This window comes from Pongo abelii, chromosome 1, assembly GCF_028885655.2.
Source record: "Pongo abelii isolate AG06213 chromosome 1, NHGRI_mPonAbe1-v2.0_pri, whole genome shotgun sequence".
Classification (NCBI taxonomy): Eukaryota; Metazoa; Chordata; class Mammalia; order Primates; family Hominidae; genus Pongo; species Pongo abelii.
Genome location: NC_071985.2, coordinates 171,943,645 through 171,957,269, shown reverse-complemented (window position 1 = coordinate 171,957,269; position 13,625 = coordinate 171,943,645). Strand labels below are relative to the sequence as shown.

The 13,625-nt window shown below is 38.8% G+C and overlaps 1 protein-coding gene and 1 long non-coding RNA gene across 2 annotated transcripts in view; both read left to right on the top strand.

The window, feature by feature from the left end:
* The window catches only part of NFIA (nuclear factor I A), a gene marked incomplete at its 5' end in the record, with an annotated part of 375,871 nt that overhangs the window by 105,370 nt on the left and 256,876 nt on the right, over window positions 1-13,625 (top strand).
* Window positions 1-13,625, top strand: part of LOC129050745 (uncharacterized) — a 45,146-nt gene that overhangs the window by 23,167 nt on the left and 8,354 nt on the right. The gene's annotated exons all lie outside the window — the stretch shown is intronic.

The window sequence follows — 13,625 nt, the reverse complement described above, 5'->3', positions numbered from 1 at the left end:
CTCCCTCTCCACAGGGTGGGGAAAAGGCAGCCTTGCAGTCAGGAAGTTGAATAGCCTCGCTCGCTTTGCCTCCTGGTTGAGGTGGACTCCGTGTTCCCAGAGATGTTGGGCCTGGTTTAGCCAGTTGTTAAACTGAAGCAGGGTTAGCTTACCCTTGAAGTTTTTTTGTTTGTTTTTATTTTTTGTTTTTGTTGAGACAGAGTCTCGCTCTGTCACCCAGGCTGGAGTGCAGTGGTGCGATCTCAGCTCACTGCAACCTCTGCCTCCCGGGTTCAAGTGATTCTCCTGCCTCAGCCCCCGAGTAGCTGGGACCACAGGTGCACGCCACCACGCTAGCTAATTTTTGTATTTTTGGTAGAGATGGGATTTCGCTGTGTTGGCCAGCCTGGTAGTTTTCTTACATGACCATCTTTAGATTTCAGAGAAGGAAGAACATGATCCCAAAAAGCACACAGAGTTACAACATAGCAATATCCCCTCCTAGCTCAACAAAAACATCTATTGTGTCGTGGACTGCAAAGAAAGATGTATGCTGGGAACTAATAACAAGATGCTAGGAATTTTGTTTCTGTTCTATTTTAGCTTGAAAAACTTGTTTTCCCCATATGAGTTGTATATTTACTCTTGGATCTTAAAAGAGGACAATTTATTAATCTGGGTTTAAATCCTGGCCCAGCCACTTGGATGCTGTTTGATTTTAGGCAAATTATTTGACTTTGTGCGATTGTGTCGTCGTTATCATCGTCGTCATCTTTTAGCTGAATTCTGTGAATCTTCTAGGGCATTTATGGTAGACAGAAATCTGTTCTTCTAATGTAGAAATCAGTCATTTAGTGTATCTGAAAATTCCCATCTTTAAAAACTAGGGCCAGATTTAGTCATTCTTTTACTCTTAACTGTTGCTGCCAGGTCATACCTAATTTGTATTTTTCCAAGTTACATATATTAAAGTCATACTAATTGGTGCCTGAGCAAGTTTTCAGATTCCTGTTTGTCCGATTCCATCTGGGTCAAATTACTTAGGTACAATAAGTGCTTCCTTGTCTGTAAAATAAGGATAGTAGTATCTATTTAATAGGCTCATTGTGAAAATGACACATGATTTATATAAAAAAATGGCCATTACGGTGTCTCTTAAAAATTGTGGGGCATTATCACCAGTCAGGCAAATAAGGGACCAAAGAGATAACTGTAATCAAATCAAAGTCCTGGTATCAGGAGGTGTAGTAGGGTAATGGGTCAAGGAAAGGCATGGTCTTCTGTGGCCCAGAGAAAGCAGTGATCTTGGCAGGTCGCGGGCTGGCAAGGTATGGAGGAGACAGATTCAGAAGCTAAGCAGACAAGGACAAGGAGCCCTGAAGATTAGGATGTGGAGCTGGGGCCTGACCTTAGGACAGTGACTCTTGCCCTTCTGCTTCTGTTCTGCTCTGCCTGGATTGCATATGGCTTCAGGCCCCGGAGTTACAGGTTTGGAGAGAGTGCTCTAGAGTGTGGTTAGAAGTCATTGGCCGGGTGCAGTGGCTCAGGCCTGTAATCCCAGTACTTTGGGAGGCCAAGGTGGGCTGATGATGATGTCAGGAGATCGAGACCATCCTGGCCAACATGGTGAAACCCCCTCTCTACTAAAATACAAAAAATTAGCTGGGCTTGGTGGCGTGCAGCTGTAGTCCCAGCTACTCGGGAGGCTGAGGCAGGGGAATTGCTTGAAACCGGGAGGCAGAAGTTGCAGTAAGCTGAGATCGGGCCACTGCACTCCAGCCTGGGCGACAGAGCAAGACTCCATCTCCAAAAAAAAAAAAAAAAAAAAAAAAAAAAAAAAAAAGTCTGCCATAGGTTGTGTCTCCAGCTTTTAAGTCAGTAGATCTATATCAGTAAGTTCACTGCTAATGTTTTATTATGCAGACCCAATTTGCCTGTATTAAAAAGATTTCCTTTCTTCTTACATCCAAGGAGACCGGCTAAACAGGAGTGCCAGGCATGTTGAATCCTAGAAACTCACTAAATACTTATTGATGGATGGATTGAGTTTGGACCACATCTTGGATTTGGGGAACTTTAGTTCACATTTACAGTTTTAGGATAAGGAATAATGTCACGGATTGCTTGTTCTGATTACCATGCTGTTTGATTTGAATAATGATATTTAGTGAATTTAATGGAATTAAATGTGATATTAAAGAATAATGATATTTTAATAGCATTTATTGAGTGCTGCAATGTGGCACACAGGTAGCGTTGGAAGCCTCTCCATCAGTTACCTCATTTAATCCTCACACTACCTCTTTAGAGAGGTAGTACTATTTCCCCCCATGTTTTACTGACCAGGAAATTGGCACCAGGCAGGTGACACTAGAGGCCATGGTCTTAATGACCACACAACATGGTCTTCATCAGAATAGATTCCATCTCCATGATGTTTTGCACTAATTAATTCTTTCCCCAGCAGCACCAGGAGGTTGGTGATTCCTTTATTTGCCAGCTGTTTATGATTTCTGTGCTACCAACATTATGCCAGGCATGGATTGGAGTGTGGAATCATTCCTGGAAGCCAGGCTGTGTTCCTGAGTTGTGCTGATGTCAGAATTGGGATTTAAAGTTCCAAATGTGTGGCTTCCAGTATTTTCCTTGTAAAACAGACACACATCTTATCCCATTTTTATGGTTACATCACAAGAATGATTCACATTTAATCAAACAAGTCAGGCAGAATGATAGCTAATCTATCTCAGGGTTTGTTGCAAATGTTATTTACACATATTGTGATATACCTGATTGTGTCTAGGCATCCACTGAAACAAACAAATTTTATGACCTGTAGTTACACAGTTTCTAATCAGAATATGTGGGAAATCAGGGTCCAGGAATATGATTTGAATAACATACATTCACTATAGACCATATTTGGTTACCCTGGTACTCAAAATTTTAGTCACATGATTTAGACTTCTTGCAACACCAACTTCTTTTCTTCCTTTCTCCATGGCAGTCTTTGTATCATTTTTTTCTGCTGAGCACCAAAGTCTTCTGGCAGTTTTTTAATTGAGGTTTTGTAGTTTTAATGGTCTGGTACTATAAAAAGCCAACTTTGTGCCAAAATTTTTCCAAGACCAGACATGGGTTTTGACACCACGATAAATTAAAGATAAAGAAAGAAAGAAACTGGCAGTGAAAATGAAGGATTTTTTTTTTTTTTTTTAAGCAAGCAAGGGCAGCCTATTTGTAAATTTCAGGCATGTTTTCTTAGTACTTTAGCTCAATGTTACAATGCTTAGCTACATTAATCTGTTACTGGGTAACTCCAGAAAGAATGTTAGACCAAACCATTAAGAGATTGGCGATTTTTTTCCCCCTTGAGCATTATTGAAATTTGACAACATTCTCATAGTCTCTGCTTTCTTTTAAGGATTTGGCTATCAAAAATACGGATAAGTAAAAGGAACCAAGAGAAACTAATGACCAAATGAATAGTAGTATTTAAAGTCTCAAGTTGCTATGATACAGGCTTCACCGTGACCTGGGTGGATAAATGCTAAACGGGATTTGCTTTCCGGAGAATCTGGGTGCCTGTTCCACCAATTCTGTTTGTCTCTAGCCTGGTTTTTTTGGCCTCCTCCTTTTCCCAGCACCATTTATTTTGGGTTCTGAGAAACAGCTTCCTCCCATTACAGGCACCAATTCAATTAGGCAGGAGATAGTGCTGAAGGTTTTTGTTTCCATCAGCTTCTGGTGTGTAGATAGTAGCTCTGTTTGAAAAACTTTGAGAAGTTGTTGTGATGTGCCTCTTTCTGGGTTCCGATCCCTTCTCAACCTGGTGATGCCATGGCATTCAAATCAATTTGTTTATCTCCTCTCCCTTCCCCTACCCCACATCCATCATACAAAATGGGGGTGGTTGCACTATTCAGAGATCTGCTTTTTTCCCCCCACAGATATTGGTAACTCATTAAAAAACCATAAATTTTCTTCTAGATGCTAAGTAATTCTAACAGTCTTCTGAGTACCTGAGTTTGGGATTTGGCCTTACCCTTACAGAAACCTGTTAACTTTTCAAACCTGTGACTTAAAATTTACTAAAAATAACAAGTTTTGTTGTTGTTGTTGTTTTGTTTTTTGTTTTTTGTTTTTTTTTGACACGGAGTCTCGCTCTGGCGCCCAGGCTGGAGTGCAGTGGTGCAGTCTCAGCTCACTGCAACCTCCACCCTCCACCCCCTGGGTTCAGGCAGTTCTCCTGCCTCAGCCTCCCGAGTAGCTGGGACTACAAGCACGTGACACCACGCCTGGCTAATTTTTTGTATTTCTGGTAGAGATGGGATTTCACCGTGTTAGCCAGGATGGTTTCAATCTCTTGACCTTGTAATCCGCCTGCCTTGGCCTCCCAAAATTACAGGTGTGAGCCACCGTGCAAAGTGTTGGGATTATAGGCATGAGCCACTGCAGCCGGCCAAAAAGTAACAAGTTTTGAAGCATATTAGAAACAATCCAACAAAAAACTTCTTTTTCTTTAGTCTTCTATATTAGCGAGTTTTAGGCCACCATGTGGAACTGAACCTTTATTGAGGTTTAAAATGTCGGAATATCTTGCCGGGCGCGGTGGCTCATGCCTGTAATCCCAGCACTTCGGGAGGCCGAGGTGGGCAGATCACAAGTTCAGGAGTTTGAGACCAGCCTCACCAACATGGTGAAACCCCATGACTACTAAAAATACAAAAAAATTAGCTGAGCATGGTGGTGGGCGCCTGTAATCCCAGCTACTCAGAAGACAGAGGCAGAAGAATCCCCTGAACTGGGGAGGCAGAGGTTGCAGTGAGCCGAGATTGCACCATTGCACTCCAGCCTGGGTGACAGAGCAAGACTCGTCTCAAAAAAAAAAAAAAAAAGAAATGTCAAAGTAAGGAGGGAGTTGTGTGTGTTTTCACTCTTGACTTCATTTACTGTAAGTGCCGAAGCACCAAGTGGGAGGTGGTTTGGGAAGTATTTCTGATCTAAAGAGGAAAGTCCATAAATTACCCATGGTAATGTGTCTCATTAGCAACACTCCAAGTAGATGACCGACATTCCAAGGAGATGCTGGTCATTTTCATCCTGCATCTTGGCCTTTGTGCTTACCTGGCCCTAGCTTAGATTTTAAAATTTGAACATTTTTGTTTCTCACTCTTGAAAACTTTGGTACTCAGATTCTTAAACTCCTCTGTTAAATATTTTTCAGATTAGCCTAGTATAGCGTTCAAAACTGGAAACCACTGCCAGAATCCTCTGATGTGGGGGAAAACATGGCTATTATCATTGAATGTGCCTCCAAAACCTACCAAAGTTGGCAGGTGTCCATGTGTTTGGTTTGGACCAATTTATAAAATGTTCACATGGTTATGAAAATTGTTATCTCTGCTATTCAGAATAGTTGAGTATAAAATTGAGCAGAAAAGCATAATAAGAGAAGAAGCTTTGCTATGACTTGCAGTATTTTTCTTTTGATCACTGAATACTACAAGAAGGATCTTTTGTGTATTTGTTTTAAACTTTTCCATGTATAGAGGTCTCTTAGGTGAAGTGACAACTAATGACCCGTGGAAGTCACTCTCTCTGGTGTTCTGTCTCCTCTATAACTACCTTCCCTTCCTGTCCAAAGAGAGAGGGAATAGCTCCTGAATTAGGTGAAACAAATAGTTGTTAATGTATAGTAAAAATTAGTCATTCTTCCTCTGTTGGCAAAATTCATTGTAGGTGCCTTTCAGCGTAGTTCTGCAAATGTTTTGTCCATTAGTTGGAGCAGAAAAGAGATGAAGGATTATCATTTGTAGTCAGGTATATTTTGCTTCTACCAAAGATGATACATAAATATGAAATATTTGTGGAACAAGCTGCAAAACCACTAGGTCCTAGAAATAAAATTCTGATGGTTAATGCATTTACTTTATAATATGACCACTTTTTCCTTTTAACATTTTCCCCAGTATGTCCTTAGTGCCTTTCCTGGAAATACCAAAAGGCAAACATCCCACTTTAATAGAAGTGATAATTGTAGTACACATTCTTAAGAGAATGCCTCCTTATGCCTACATTTTTATTCAGGGGTTTGTCTACATACATCCAGAGTCAACTTAACTTTTGGACCCAATTAACTGATTGGCCTGATGAATTTAATTAAAATAGGGAAGTGCTTGTACAGAGAGGAACGGCATTAGTATAATGTGGTGGTTAAGATTAACAAGATTGATTTGACTTGATAATTAATTAATTTGATTAACAAGATAGTTTAGTGTCAGGCAGAGACCTAGGTTCAAATCCTTACTATAGATGACCTTGGTTTTAAACTCTTTAAGTCTCATTTTTTTCCCCATCCATTAAGATGTCATAAAAACACTGACCCCAGAAGGTAGTGAGAATTGGGGAGATAAGTTAGGGAAGTGCTCAGCACAACACTTGGGCCAGTCACTGATGAACTGTAGTACCTTTTGTTATTTTCTAGTATTTTTAAAGTATGTGTTGCCTGAAAGACACCATGTCTCAGATCGCTGTCAGATTTCTTTGAGTGAACAGAGTCATTTCTTTTTCTGAAGACATCAGTAGTGCAAGCATCATGTCTTTGCCTTGTATTTTGTCCATCTTTTTGCAGTTGGAACGTTTCTCCTTCCCTTATTTATATCAACTTTAGGTCATGTTAATTGTCCCTATATTTTAAAAAATAACATCTTATAATTTCCATGCAAACTTATCTTAATTAATTTTCACAAAACCCCTGTAAGGTAGGTAAGGTAGATATTAGGTTATAGAGATAAAGAATTGTAGAGCTGGGAAGAAATATGGCCTTGACTTCAGCCCATCAGTTTGCTGGTAAAGAAGCACCATGTTCAAGGTCCTGTATGTAGGAACTGGCAAAGATAACAAAGTAGATCTGAACTCAGTGCCCTTCCCACTATCCCAGGCTGATGACTTTTCTTTTTAATTAAACTGCCCTGTTCCTGGCCTCTCATTGACAGGTTGCTTACAGCTCTTAATTTTTAGGGTTCTCAAAACTGTTTAATGAGTGTGTCTGGATTAAATCCAGATACTCTGACTATATAGAGCTCTTTTCATTTTCAAAGATATCTAAGTAAGCACAGCATAGAATTCTTCACAAGTTCCTATCAATTTCCCCTTTTGAAAATTATGTCTCTTTTCTGTAGCTTTCTGAGACATCAATTCTGTGAACGCTTGCTTCTTTCTCTCACCACCTCTTGTTGTATATGTTATTCTGACTTCAACTGCCACATTTTAGGTCATGGTAACCAGGAATCTATACTGAAATATTTTCATTATAATTCTTATTTATTCGGCAGCATGAACAGTTGCAGGGATTCTTGGTGTACATTTATAAGTTTTCCTTTCCTGTTGTATTTTAGGGAATGTTAATTTTGCTCAATTGGGATTCCTTTGTCAAAACTGCTGTGATGACAGGGTCTTACGGCATCATGAATGTGTTCCCCTATTAGTTAATATTATCTTAGCCATATAAGAAAATGACAGGCACATGCAACTTGTATGTGAAATGCAACCCAAGGAGCCGGAAGTCTTTCACCTAAACCTTAATTTTGTTGAATCGTTTGTATTTCAAGGTCTAGTCTGTAATTTATTCCCATAAACAATGTTGTTCTCCTGACCTTTTGTGTACCCTCCTCTGTCTGTATATTATCATTTTCCTTATTTTTGTCTATATTGTGTCACTAAGAGTTAAGACATTTTAAAATGTAATTTGGCTACCTCATCCATTTTATCTGCATTTAAATTGTATTTGAAAATTTGACTTTTGCAGATTTATAAATTTTTTTATCCCCTTACAGTTTTAGCCTATTGAAAGGTGATACTTATTTTTTGTAAATGTTTTATAATAAATTTACCATTTTGTGAAAAACAGTGAAAATTACATACTTTTGAGAACCACAAGAAATATCTCTTTTAAAAGCTACTTTTTAATAATGTCATTTTGGAGGCTAGAAATTCAATTTCACTTTTTGTTAACTTAGTTCTTGTGTTAGAAAAAAATGTGACATATAAAGAAAGCAGAGTAAAATACTGTATTTAACCGTTTTAAATGAGTCTGGATTTTCTTACAGAGTAACTGGATTTTTCTGTGCCATAGATGTGATCTTTTTAGTCAGACTTTGCTTTATTTCTCTACAGATGAATTCAGAATCCACTAATGTTGTTTGCAAAGCATATTTTAAACTCTGTAATTAACATGTTTACAAGTTTTTAATTTTACAAAGAAAATTAAAAGTCAGTTTGCTTTGTAGGTATGTTTGTTCTTGTCTTATGTGTAGGTGCTATATATGTGTTTTAAACAGAGTTTAATGGTATCTTCTGAGAAAATTATAGCTGTAGTGTGCTACTGAAAACCTCGGGTAGGGAATCAATACCTAAAATTTGATTTGGATAAGAAATTTGTATAAACTTTATAAAGGATTTTTGCAGGGCAAAAATTTGCATCCTCATGCCCAATATTCTGCCTTACTTAGTAAATTCCTAGGTCATGGCTATGGAGCTCCTAATTAAGTTAAAGAAATCTTCACTTGAACCAGCTAAAAGCTGGTTTAAGATAAATTTGGAAAATGTCTAGAATTGATCATATATTTTCTTTTAGTTTTCTCTGCTACTCTTAAGAGTACATGTAAATATATTTCTTAGTGTAGAGCAAATCTTGCATGCAATTTGACTGGCCAGTGGCATTTTATTTCAAAGATCTCATGCTAATATATAGGAGACTTAGTATTTTTTTTTTGTATCAGCATGTTTAATTTTTTTAAGGGTAACTGTATGCAAATGCATATTTGCTGTCCAAACTAGTTAATGGGCTTACAACTGAAGGGTGTAAATTCTAGTATCTCTATTTTCCAGCTTGAAGCAGTGTTGTCTGAAGCCTGAAACGGCTGATGTTAATCTTCAGCTTATTTTGTTGCTATCCAAAATTAACTTGAAGTAGAATAAAATGTGATGTAAATTGACTTCTCTGCATACTCATAATAGTGTCAATAGTTAAAAAATAAAGTCTAATATCCTATAGGTCACACTGTTTAAAACTTTAAAGGAGAGTGTGTGTGTGCGCGCGCGCGCGTGTGTGTGTGTGATGCATATGTATTTGTGTTTAATTAAACAGAGGGAATTGCTGGCTTTTAATCAAGTTGATGAATTTTGAATTTCCACTTCAGTGATGCTCTACCTTAAATTCATTTGGCTGATGTGATAGCAGTATTTGGAGTGCAAGGAAGAGATAAGAGTTTGGACCCCATATTTATAATATTCCAGAAGAATTTCATTACGTAATGGCTAGAAACTCAGATTTCCCACAGAGTTGTAGAGGGTGTAGTTTGGCATGCTTATTTACTACTCTGGTTCTTTTTTTTTTTTTTCTTTTTGAGACGGAGCCTCGCTGTGTCACCCAGTCTGGTGTGCAGTGGCGTGATCTCGGCTCACTGCAACCTTTGCCTCCTGGGTTCAAGCGATTCTTCTGCCTCAGCCTCCTGAGTAGCTGGGATTACAGGTGCCTGCCACCACACCCAGCTTATTTTTTTTATTTTTAGTAGAGATGGGGTTTCACTGAGTTGGCCAGGCTGGTCTCGAACTCCTGACCTTGCAATCCACTTACCTCTGCCTCTCAAAGTGCTGGGATTACAAGCGTGAGCCACCGCACCCAGCCACTACTCTGGTTCTTAATAGTGAAAGATTTATACCTCAAAAACACTCTGTAGATAAAGAAGGATTCAGATATGATTTTCTTAATATTGCATGGTTTGGCTAAGAAACCTTGTTATTATTCAACTTACTGTGAGTCGAGGGCTTACTTAGAAACAGCAGACGTAGGCATGGCGTGGTGGCTCACGCCTGTAATCCCAGCACTTTGGGAGGCTGAGGCGGGCAGATCACCAGGTCAGGAGTTCAAGACCAGCCTAGCCAATATAGTGAAACCCCATCTCTACTAAAAATACAAAAAATTAGCTGGGCATGGTGGTGGATGCCAGTAATTCCAGCTACTGGGGAGGCTGAGGCAGGAGAATCGCTTGAACCCGAGAGGCGGAGGTTGCAGTGAGCCAAGATTGTGCCATTGCACTCCAGCCTGGGTGACAAGAGTGAAACTATGCAGGAAAGAAAGAAAGAGAGAAAGAGGGAAAAAGAGAGAGAGAGAAAGAAAGAGAACGAACAGACATAGATAGACTATTCCCACTTCAAATAGAGTAAACAGGCAAAGTGGGGCAAGGAAGAGCAGATGAAAAAGCCACAAGACAATTCATTAACCCATTTTAAGACATTTTCAGGCAACTTGTGAAGCTTCAAAGGTCAAACTGACCAACATTTAATTCATCACAGAAAAAAAATTCTGGGAGAAGAAAAAAGAAAACTTGACCTTCACGGTTTAACAACTTTTCTTAAAATGTCTTTATTCAATCTTGATACAGTTCTTTGCTAACATGATTCATCTTCCAATCTATGCAAATCAGACTTTTAAATCATACTTGGTTTTATATAAGGGCTTCCTTCTGATTGACTGGAGCAGGTAACACAGAGCTCTTGATGGCAGTGCTTTGATGTGTGTTCTGTTATGGTGACAGAGAGAGCACCCCCTGCAAGGGTGATTTAGTGTGAAAGTACTAGGGTCTTTGACTGAGAAGTCACCAAAAATCAATGGCTGTATTGTTTTGAATGTTATCTGGACTTGCAACTGAGAATAGGACCTGGGGGTTTTACTCTTTTTATTCCTTTTCATTCGTTCTTCACTCTCTATCTGAATTGCAGTCGTGGTCCTCTGGCAGGCAGCGTCTGTATGCGACCGGAAGGCAGTGCTGAATAGTGGGGTGATGTTGGCAGAGCACTTTCCAGGCATGCTAGCACCTAGCGCACAAGCAGAGAACTTTGCTTCTGCCAACTGTGACTTCAGAACCCAGGTCTGTTCCTGAACCTGGATGCCCAGCTGTCAGTGTGTCGCCATATGTCACCAGCACATGGCACCCTAATTAAAATTTCAAATTGCATGCATTTGTGTTTGCTGGCTGGCTTGCTTAAAAGGCAGAGACCTCACCACCCCAGCTTGCCCCCCTCCTTCATCACTCTGAAGTATTATGTTTGCCATCCTTAGGAATGAGTTGGAAAACGGCCTTTGCCCACTAAAAAATCATCACTCTCCAATTTTCTCACCTCCCATTTTGAAATAAGAATAGTCGTTATTTTAAGGGAGAAGGAGTGGTGTGAAGAAATGTGGCTGGTGCCCTTCAGTAGAATTCTAAAGACCAGAAATGTGATTCCCGTGTTTCCAGTAGTTCATACAGATCACTCTTCAATGCTGTCCTCTCTTTGTGAATATGTTTAGCTCTTTTGTGTTTACATTTGAAATTTTAAAATAGGATTAGATGGAGCATTCTTGGAAAACAGTAACAACAAAATTTAATGAAGTAGGTCCCTTTGTACAAAGCAAAAAAGACATACTGCTGGTTGAGGATATCTGTTAATAGCTACCATTTATTGATCATTTACAAAATGCTAAGGAAAAATGCAAATCGATTTACATGTGTTGCCTCATTTGATTCTCAGACCACCTCTATTCTGTGGCAACGGCTAACACCCTCATTTTAGAGATGAGTATACTATGGCTTATGTACCATTTCCAATCTTATGTACCGTATCTCATGAGTAGTAGACATGAAATTTGAATTCAGATCCATTTGACTTGAGATTGTATATACTACATTGCTTCCTTCCTGGGAAGAAAATGGAAGTTTTTTTCTGGTTCCTTCTAATCCTCGCTTCACAGATATGTGGTGTACTTCCAAGTGCGTATACTTTTCCATGTACGCTAAGTTTTGGTGATGTATTAAAAAAAGGTTGAGTAGCCAAGTACAGTGGCTCATGCCTACAATCCCAGCACTTTGGGAGGCCGAGGTAGGTGGGTCACTTGAGGTCAGGATTTCGAGACCAGCCTGGGCAACACGGTGAAATCCCATCTCTACTAAAAATACAAAAATTAGCCAGGCGTGGTTGTGCGTGCCTGTAATCGCAGCTACTCAGGAGGCTGAGGCAGGAGAATCACTTGAAACCAGGAGGCGGAAGCTGCAGTTAGCTGGAATTGCATCACTGCACTCCAGCCTGCGTGACAGAGTGAGACTCCAACTCACAAAATATATATATACGCATATATATATATATATATGTTGAGCTAGAATTATGCAATTCCCTATTGACCCTTAGTCACCATTTGCAGTGATGACAAACTGGGGTATTTTAAATGACAGCAGGAGGCAGCGCAGTCATTAGCAGCATGGACTCTGGAGCCCAGTTGCTGCTTTAGATCTCAGCTCCCCTTTGACTAGCGTCGTGATCTTGTGCAAATCACTTGACCTCTCAGTGCCTCAGTTTCCTCATCTGTGTGGGATAATAATATGAGTTAATCCAAGTAAAACACTTAGAATCTTCCTCCTGGAATATTGAAAGTACCCATTAGAGGTTAGCTAAAATTAATCAACACATTTTAGACTTCACACAGAAAAAAAAAGAAATTAAGGAAGATTAATTGATCCATGCTTTAGAAAATTCTGGCCTTTATATAGCATCTGATTAATTAAAATGAGTCACCCTCTTGATTTGATCTGCCAGTCGTCAATTGCTGATGGAGCTTCTGCTATAAAATGATGTATACATTCTCCAAAATAAAAAACAGTATCATAAACCTTAAAAAGGTACCAGTCATGTTGGGTAGACAAGACATGTCTACTTAGGTTCCACAAGTGCTCTAGAGTTGCTTACCTATTCAGTCCAGTGAATTATCACAACCACATAATTAAATGTGTATTCATCCCCAAGTAATGACAGAAAAGATGAAGAAAAGCTAAACAAACCAAAAAACCTCCAGAAATTTTAATAATGTGTATAATGCTAATAATATTTCTAACTGTGATAATAGCAGTAATAGAAGGTAGTAGTACTCATTTAAGTGGCTTCTCTTATGGCTGTAGACAAGTTATTTACAGACTTAGCAAAGTTATGAAATTCTGTCATCTATAATCTTTTCATGTATGAACGATTCCTTTCTTATAAAACTCCCATTTATTCTGTAGGGTTGCTGAAACACAGCAAAGTGTAAAAGGGAAAGCAACAACTCCCTCTACATTTTATTTAAAAATAGAAAATTCTGATGGGAGTCTGCAATACAAGCCAAGATATGTAGTAAGATCTCACATACTTTCTCAGATTTGGCTTTTTTGTTGTTGTTACCTTAAGTATCACCCTGATAGCGTAAAGAATCAGTATCTTTTATCCTATCTATGGAAAATATAATGATTGTTGATAATTTTATGAGTCATTGTACTAATTTTAATCAACACACCCCCTTCTCTATAGCACACTTCCTTGAGATAAAACTGGCTAATAGTATCAACTGACCTGTTTTCTGTTTTTTCATTGAACTTTAAAATGTAATTTTTCTTTTTCTGGTGCTCAGAGAGATACATTTGTTTGAGTCCTTGTGTATTTTATGTATCACATTAAGAAAATTATAAAGAACTTAAAAGCTTAAGGCAAACTTTAAAAAGTGTCTTGTCAGGTTAGATTTCTCTTTCCTTTTCACTAAAAAAAAAAAAAAAAAAAAAAGAAGGAGGAAGGAAAAA